Source organism: Saccoglossus kowalevskii, chromosome 3, assembly GCF_978046115.1.
Source record: "Saccoglossus kowalevskii chromosome 3, keSacKowa6.1, whole genome shotgun sequence".
Classification (NCBI taxonomy): domain Eukaryota; kingdom Metazoa; phylum Hemichordata; class Enteropneusta; family Harrimaniidae; genus Saccoglossus; species Saccoglossus kowalevskii.
The window spans coordinates 34391377-34401090 of NC_140643.1; positions in this window are offsets into that span (position 1 = coordinate 34391377).

Below are 9714 nucleotides of genomic sequence, written 5' to 3' on the forward strand. Positions count from 1 at the left end.
TCAAACGATGTTATATTATAAATATTATAATACATTGTGAGTATGTGTCCGCGAAAGCACATTATTTGAATGGTGTTTCTTATATATTAATAAAAGCAGTTGCAGCTACAGTGTTTGGCTAAGTCATGCTGATATTTTTCTGTTTCCTTGTTTCCCGGTGATTCCAATATCCTCTGTAAAACATTTCTAGTATCTCCGTCAAAGCAAGACGAGACGTTGGAATATCCGTTGGCCTGGGCGATATAGAGTATATCTTGCCGAGTACTGAATTAAAATCGAAACCTCTAGCTAAAAACTTGCATCGGTGATGACTTGGTTATTAGTGTTGTTACAGTGTTATTTCAGTTCATTTTTGTAGATATAAGCTACCGGGTCCACAATATAAGCTACCGGGTCCATAGCGTACTAGATTACGTCTATGTAGTCATATAATATTCGAAAAACAAATTAATTACGAACCAAACGAATAACAAATACTAACAAATACAGTTAATAACCGTATTATTGTATACTCCTGATATAGGAATTTGTGAAATATCAACTGCATTCAATCTATATGCTATTTATTCAAAGGTAAACTGTTTAATAAACTGTATAATTTTGTATCCGAGCGTAGTAACATCGGCGCTGAGCGTACACGCCTGAGTTGGCGTATGTTGTTAAGTTTCTATGAGTAGGAGAAGTATATTGAATCATGGGCGTTGTATAAAAACAAATACCACATGGCACATAACCGAAATCGACACCCTTAGTCTGTACAAGTACAAGCATCGATATATCGTAAACACATCCCCAAAACCTTTATATGACATTTGAATTTGTATATCAGGGAATAAACGTTGGGATACACAGGTTATCCCTTGATGTACAAGATATTGTTCATTAGCACCCGGGTCATACCGTGAGAAATCATGAATATTCATAGAACGATGAATATTCATAGAACTATTGAGTATGGTATTCACCGTTAAATTCCTAGGACTCGTAAACACGTGTACTAGATACACGGCACAAATATAATGTTTGCATAGCATGTTCCAATTAAAAACGGGAGCATCGTCCTCTCTTCTTCCAGACAATATATGCACATTGCTGATGGAAAGATAAACTGAGACGCTATAGATGGTCTGGATGGAAGATTTCAAGTCGTATAACATATTGTATTTTAACCTTATTGAACGTTTTAAATAATTAAGTTGATGAACAAGTCAATTGATGTTAAACAATGGCGTTATGCTCAATAGACATGTTTAAGTCACTAATGTAGCTGTGCAGTTATTTTTGTATAATTGAGTAACTACAGTCATGCCACATCATTTTAACAATAGTATTCATAATTCTTACGCAATCTGATTATAATTTTATGTTATACGGCGTGTATGATTGGTATTTGATTTGTTTTATTATTATTTGATAATTTGTTTTTGTTTTTATCACATATATATTGTTTTGTATTATCTTTGTATATTATATAAAGATATAATTAAAATAAAATAAAATAAAATATGTATATAAGAATAATAATTAAATACAAAATGGAAATAAAAGATTCTCATATTGTCTTGTTTAAATCAGTTTAACTGCTAAAAACATAACTATTGTCGTAAATGTATTCTATGATATAGCACACATGGTTTTATGACGCATATCACGCTCACACTGTGCCGCGATTGGTCGAAAATGTCACGAGGTGTTTCTCAGATTATCATTGTGAAACAAATCATTCAGTATCCAGCAGAGCGTTGACTATCAAGTCAACTGGTGTCAACGATGTTGTCGCCTTTCACGCGACAATGAAATTTCGTTGCCTGGATTTGTAATTTCAATATGTTTCCGCGGAAACTGAATGTGTTTGTTCCCATTCAGATGAGGAACTGAAATACTCGATATACTGATAGACAAAGATGCGCCATGGACAAAATAAGTAAGACAGTTTGTCATGATGGTTTTTATAACGTTCTGCGAAGAATTCGAGACATCAAATCATAGTTAAAGACTACTACTATCCGAACTTGCTGTAGTCGTCGCGCCACGCATACGCGATATACATAGGTCTCCGACTCTCATATAAACAAAGATGGTCACTTAGACTGTTGCGCAGATCAACGAGTACAAACTGAGACGATTACAAGCTTTAATTACGTATTTTTTAGGTGATTGGAAGGTAGCGAAGAAATCACCGGCGGTAACGGTATAAGACGATAATTGTGAAGGCTCATTATTGCTCTAGTATAGCTTATTATATATTATTCCCGCTAATTTTACGTAATAAAATTAACCATTTTGGCTGGTTGGTTGCTTTGTTAAAAATATTGAAGATTTGTCTACAATAAAACACTCTATAATAAAATAAATAAATTAATTAATTAATTAAATAAATAAATAAATAAATAAATAAATAAATAAATAAATAAATAAATAAATAAATAAATAAATAAATAAATAAATAAATAAATAAATAAATAAATAAATAAATAAATAAATAAATAAATAATTAATTAAATAAATAAATAAATAAATAAATAAATAAATAAATACTTTTTAATATAGTTGAACGATATAAAAACAATGCTTTCACTTCTTAGTGTAACCAAACAAGTTGGAAAATGCATCGACGTCTGAAAACTACATTCAATTTAAAATAAATCAACTATTTTAGAAAATAACATCAATAACTGAACATTGTCAGTGGTCTCATATGTGGAACGATCGACCATACACCAAAACACTCAATATGGTGTATTCATTTTGAGTGAAAGAACCAATCAATGGAATTCAACAATGAATTGACATATTTATGCGATCGTAGCCATCTGTTATCACTTCACGTCCTTTTATTGATTTGTCTGTGTATGTGCTCAGACACATGCTATATTACAATAACACAGACTATTCAGTATATTATATGTGGATGCCGTAATACTATGCAAATATCATGACGCTCCTATGTGGATTTGCAGTTAAAACTGATATTCATGATATCGGAAACACGAGGTGGACACTGTATAAATGTCATATAATACGAAAGAGACCTCACCAATGTGATATTTGTTAACAATTGTTCAAATAACCAAACGTTTGGGCAAAGAATCTCAGCAGGTCCCAATCAGGTATTAAATTGTGGTTATAACGCGCATAGTGATATGTAAAATGTCGCACATACCAGTGTGTGATTGTAGAGAATGAATTGATGAAGAATGAGGTTATTTATTCCATTTTATTCATTTGTTACAACGATCCTATAAGTTTATTTTCGTTGAGATAACAATACAAACCATGCTCTGTAATTGTCGGCATCCTTTATTTTTTGTTTATTTATATTACTTGAAGCCATGCAAATAGAAGTGTGCATGGAATTATGGGACGAAATGGTGTACATTGCCGTGTTATAACTGTCATTAAGGTGATTGACATGTCATACTTGTTTACAACTCTAGAAGGACAGTTGGAATCTACCAGGCGTGCTTGTGATTTACATAACAAAGTATGTTTACAATCTACTGACTTGCCTACGTGAGACAGCTGCTAGCAAGACATTCTGATTGGTTCATGTGGAAACCCAGGTGGTGTATCTGAATCTGAGCCACTTATGCCTATAAATAGGCTAGATTGAGGACAGTTGTGGCTCACCATTTCAACTGAGTACTCTGTCAGTTGCTGCTGCGATATTGTGAGACAAGTGATACAGGCTTCAATCATCCTTCTGTGAGATTGTATGAACCGCTTTGCTATCTCCTGCTATCAACGGTGCCTTCCAGAATACCAGCGTTCCTCTGCACGCAAGACTCCTGTATTTCTTCGTTGTTGTGTTGCAGAAGCAATTGACTGTCATCAATTTCCACATCCTGGAGCTGTGTACACTTCCTTAAGCAATCCCCTATTTTAGTGAATTTATTTATTTTATTATTCTGTGCTTTGTTTTGTGTAATTATTGTGAACGGTATTATAGCAAGGAGCTTTAACATGATATGTTGGTGTATGTGTATTACATTTCCAGTACTATTGTATTGTTCACCCCATACTAGCAGTGAACGAGCCCCTGTCCAGTGTGAGTTCTGTGGGTGCCGCATGCCTTATACTGTGACAGTAACGCATACAGAATTACACATGATAAAAATAAATACTGTAGAGCACATCCGAAGCTTACACTTAAATAACTGGAAATACACTTTGATAGGAAGTGTCAAGAAAGAAATCCAACGCAAAATATCACCTTTTCAAGACACAACTGATTATATTATTGATCATAGACATGTTTCCGCCACGTTAAATAAACGAATATGCATTATTGGTATGTTTGACGTGAAAGAGAGATCACATCCTTATTAGGAACAATTGATAAATACATAAATATTGGTATACATACTGCTGCAATGATAAATGTTGTACTTCACAGAAGATTAACTTGTGCCTTGTAACTCACACTCATTACAGCATCGCGCGTAATCATATTCAATGAATTCTATCAACGAATGTATCTAGTGAGTTTTCATGATAGTACCCGTCCTCAAAACGTCTACATACCAAATCTGAATTGACTTTTGTCAAAGCTATACCTCACTATATTATCCATGTGTTTTTGCAAACATCAGAAATACTATACAAATCAAATTCAAAATTCAATTCACCTACCACGTATAATCATCCCCTGCTTGTCATAGAACTATGTTTGTGGATCATGAATATGCGTAAGCTTAATGATTTTGCTCCATATATTTCTCCACTGAAATTGCCTAATTAGTTAGAACTTTTGATTTTAATGCATATCGGCATGTTTTTACATGATTACATTACAGCGCTAACCTGCCACAACGAATAAGTACATTTCACAGAGACATTGTAATGGAAACGCAGCTTGAATTGTGCATGACACCTAGTACACCCTGTATTTACACTCGTGCAACATAGTATATATCGGTTCGTATGTAGAAAACAGTGATTAACTGTCACGACGAAAACATTCATTAGAACGTGGATGTTGACTACCTTGGGGTGCCATTTGTGCATTTATTGATGTAAGTAAATTATATGTAATAATTACACGATTATATATATATAAATTGCGGTACAATTTGTGTGTATATGAGTATAAATGAATTATTAATTATTTGTTTATAATAAAATATAGCTCATTACTTATTTATATACAATTTTGGTTCAAATATATTATATATAAAGAAATGTTAATAAAAACGATTCCCAATTATATATATATATAATAAAATGTTATAACATACTACATAACCCTAAATTTATTTGCATATAATAAATGAAACTGCATAACAGACAACAATTATAGTATATACATAAAATGTTTACGCACATTTGTAATATATATATATTGCAGTTATTTATAAACTATTTTGTTCACTGGCTCGGGCAGTAACGACCAGTAACTAAGCTAAGAGTTTGCATGACGCGGCTCAGGTGAGTTGACATCTAACCCGTTGTGTCATCACAGGACGCGCTGTTATATCATTTTGTAAATTATTAAAACAGCATACTCAAATTGTATATAAATAATTACGCTATATGCAAATAATTGAACAATATATTTATATATAATATATTGGAAGCAAAATTGTATATAAATAAGTAATGAGCTATCTATTATTATATACAAATATGTTCAATAATTCACTCCATTATATACAAACAATTTGTACCACAATTATATTATTTACATATTATTTACATATTATTTACATATTATGTACATATTGTGTAATTATTACATATAATTTGCTTATATCAATAGATGTACAACCCCCGTATAGACTGTCAACTCCAGGTGTTGTTATTTGACAGGTTATAAGTTGAATATAGTAATGCACCGTGACCTCCATTCCTGTACGACTATACTCTACTTCTGTGTTATCTTAAAAATAACGTGCTCAACACTGGTAAACACAAAGTATATTTAATGTACAATGACATCGAAACAATCATTTTCATCCAGTTATACATGTATAGATCTAGATCATCGACTTTTTCATAGAGTGCTTCTTTGCTCACATTTAACAAATTAACTTTACATAATTTGTTTCGAGTCTAGAATCGGTTCTGGCAACTTCCGTCACATTTTTTCTAATATGCACAGAGATAATCGGAATGTAAAAAGAAACAATTGAAGCTGATATCCCGTATAAATTCTTCCAACTTCCCAAAGCACATACATTTGTTATAACCATGTCTAGAGGCGATTCATCACGGAGTGCGAAACAGCCACGGTTGGAAGTGACTTCGTAATTAGCAATTATGTTACCAATGAATCAGCCAAACGGTAATTATACGGTAACTATGCTTCGATATGCATGCATATGATAAGTAGGATATCATTTTAATTGTTACACTCATTTAATAAATCTGATATTGCAGTGAAATGAGATATCTTCTATGTACCAAATATTATGTTTAATAATAATCAATGTATGTATGTGATCTAGCGAACTTCATACGAATTGGTGTATATTTGGTTGGGCGCGCTGTCGACATTTGAAGATGGATATTTGATTATGGTTAAATTATGTCAAATGATTTATCAATCTAATTGATTTTTGATGAGTTGATAGTTCTACAAAATGCTGGATTTTGTGTGTTAAGTATTATATACAACGATCACCAATAACGTAGATTGTTAGTATAGATTAAAATGTATGGAAAGTCAAATAAATGTAAGAAAGATGTATATTATTAGTATTACGTAAGAAGTTCAGTTGAATGCTTATGAACAATAAATATTTGTCACAGAACCCAGAATAAATCAACTCAGTGATGAATGTAAACTATATAGAAATGAACCATTGGGCTTACCATTACCATTAATTATATATATAAATTATATATATAAATGATAACACATGTTCATTATCAATGCAAATTGTGTTGCTTAGTTTGTGTTCTTTGAAACAATATGAAATTTAGAGAAACACATAATGTGTCAAAATATGCATGTGTTCTGAGCCATGCCAATCGTCATGAATACTAAACATTAAGAGATGGATGCAATTCTTTACGCCTGTATTATCGTTTGTCACATTAGAGACCCCACTGGAACATTATTACACTTTAAATGTCAAATAATTTGCTTCATTTCATTTGGAGACAAAACCTTTTATCGTCAGTGACCAGCGTTATACAGCTACATAATATACCTTTTCTGTGATTACCGGTATCCATCCGCGCACTTCCCGTAAACGATTAGAGATCACTACTCTGGTTCCCACAATCTCACCTAATACGCACATATTACCATGGCGAGTCATGATTCAATGTCAAGTTTAATATGGAATGACATTGAAGGCCACAGAGAAGACAACATCTACATATACAATGAAATAGGTGGATCTTATTTCGACGCGATGAAAGAAATACGATTAATTTTACACAGGGCGGCATTCTTACTAATTCTCCTTGAGTTTACATGTACGTAAACTATATACATTTAGTATGTATGCATGTGCACACCCGGTTCGTTTTCAAATGGACTACACATATGTCGAAGGGGCGTTGTCTTGAAGGAAATACCATGCCAATTATTTTTGACTATTTTGTTTGGCTTTGAAAGCTGCACATCGAACCACTTTGTCTAATGTATATGAAGCAATGTACAACTATACAGCAGCTATTTTATTTTTTTAAAGCATTTTAAATTAATCCTCCAGTTATATCAGACTGTCACACAAGACCGCCATGATATGAATTAACATTCACACACGAACTCGTAACGTTGATTTCTCTAGCAACATATATATACTAGCATAATTAGTCAATGATTAATTGCTCATCCACGTGATCACACTAGATTACCCCGTCAACAAATACACATTTGTGAAAAAATGTATCACAAAGATGACAGATAAGAGGCCTAATTTTAGTTAATATTTGTTCGAGAAAACAAACTAGGAGGTTTTCAACAAACTAAAAACTTAATTACTAGTAGATTAGAATTGATTGAAAAAAAACACCTGAAAAAAGTTTGTAATTACTTCGGAGACGCGATATATATTTGTATAGTTAGGTTAATCGAACAAAAACGAGTGTCTAAAGAATGACTGTGTGGTATCTAATGGATTACATATGTAATCTGAATTGGAAAGAGTAATCTCACCAACGAGTTCTGAATAAACATGCAAGTCTGTTTCTTAGCTATGTCAAGCGAACATGTTGTTTTCGCCGGTAAGCCATATAGTCAGTCGTGTTTTAACCTTGAGATAACAGTCGTTATCTGATGATTTAGAACATCCACAACACGATCGTCAACATGTTCGCCAAGCCTTTTTATAAAGAAGTATTCATTACTGCTTCTAGGCGCATTATCTGGTTTTACATTGATAAAAGGATCATGCACGTTTAATTAAATCTCCCGACATCAATTCAACAACGAATCATATTTCAAATCAATTTATTGCAAATGGCGTGTCATATCATTTAAGGTGGGGCAACAAACATAAATGTTAACAAAAAGTTAATTAAGCTAGTGTTAACTTATTCATTCCGTCGTTTCTAGATGAACAACTATTAAATATATATATAATATCAAGTATGTACAGATGTATTTAACATGCATTCGTTACATGGCCGATTTGTGTACAGTTTCGAAAACTGCGAAGTTCCACGCTAAGGTCAATAGTTCTCTCTCTTATATGGGTTATACACATATATATTGTATGCGATACCACGAGGGTTATCTGCAAACTACGCTTCAAGGCTTTGAGTTTGAATATGATCAGTGTGTTCCACTCATCACGCAGTAATCAACCTCTAGGCTACACAAGATCGGCGTGATCAAACATGTACTGAGTACGTGTTAGGCTTCGGAAATGTTACACCTTAATGTAGCTACTAATGTCAGATACAAGTATTTTGTGGCTAAAATAAATGTGTATACGATTCCATATAACAATGTACTTTCCTTTACCAATCATCATGTTTGTCTCTCTCAGTAAAATGTTGAATTCACTGAAACTGTAAAAGTTGATAAAACATATCGTGACTGAAATCATGTTAGTATATATTTTCATTACTAAGTATAATTTCAATTATTTGATAAATCCTCCATGTTTGTTTAAATATTGTACATGCGTATAGTATTATAACCCCGCCGAGCAACCGTGGCAATATATAAAATGCGTGCCTAAGCAATGTATAATTGGTTGACCCAAAATAACGGGTAATGTCAATAGTGATATGCATCAAGTGTGTATTTTATATTACATATATGACTGAGGCTACAACTTTATTTAATTGGTATTCAGTAACATGGAAACATACAACATGGAGTGATTATATGCCATAGACACATCAAATTAGAAATGACGTCATGCCCATAGACGTGTAATTACAAATGAATAAAACACTAAACTGAAGCAGACACAACACGCGATGGTTGAACCTCAATACACAAAGTCAATAATTACTGTTTGACTTGATGTATAAAACAAGTATGACATATAGTATCATTGGTAAAACAGTGCGAAATGACACCGAATTAGTAATAGTAACGATACAACAAATATACGGTTACAACAAATTAAGACAACATTATCATACAATTACATATAAACAAGTGGAGTTATTTTAGGGCCATATTTTAAAAATTAACAAATGTATAAGACGTCCTTGGTTGCCAGCTTTAAATAATTAAAGTCTGTGCTTTTAGTCCGCAAGCAAAGTCAAAGAAGACCAACAATACAGTGTCACTTATTTCAACTC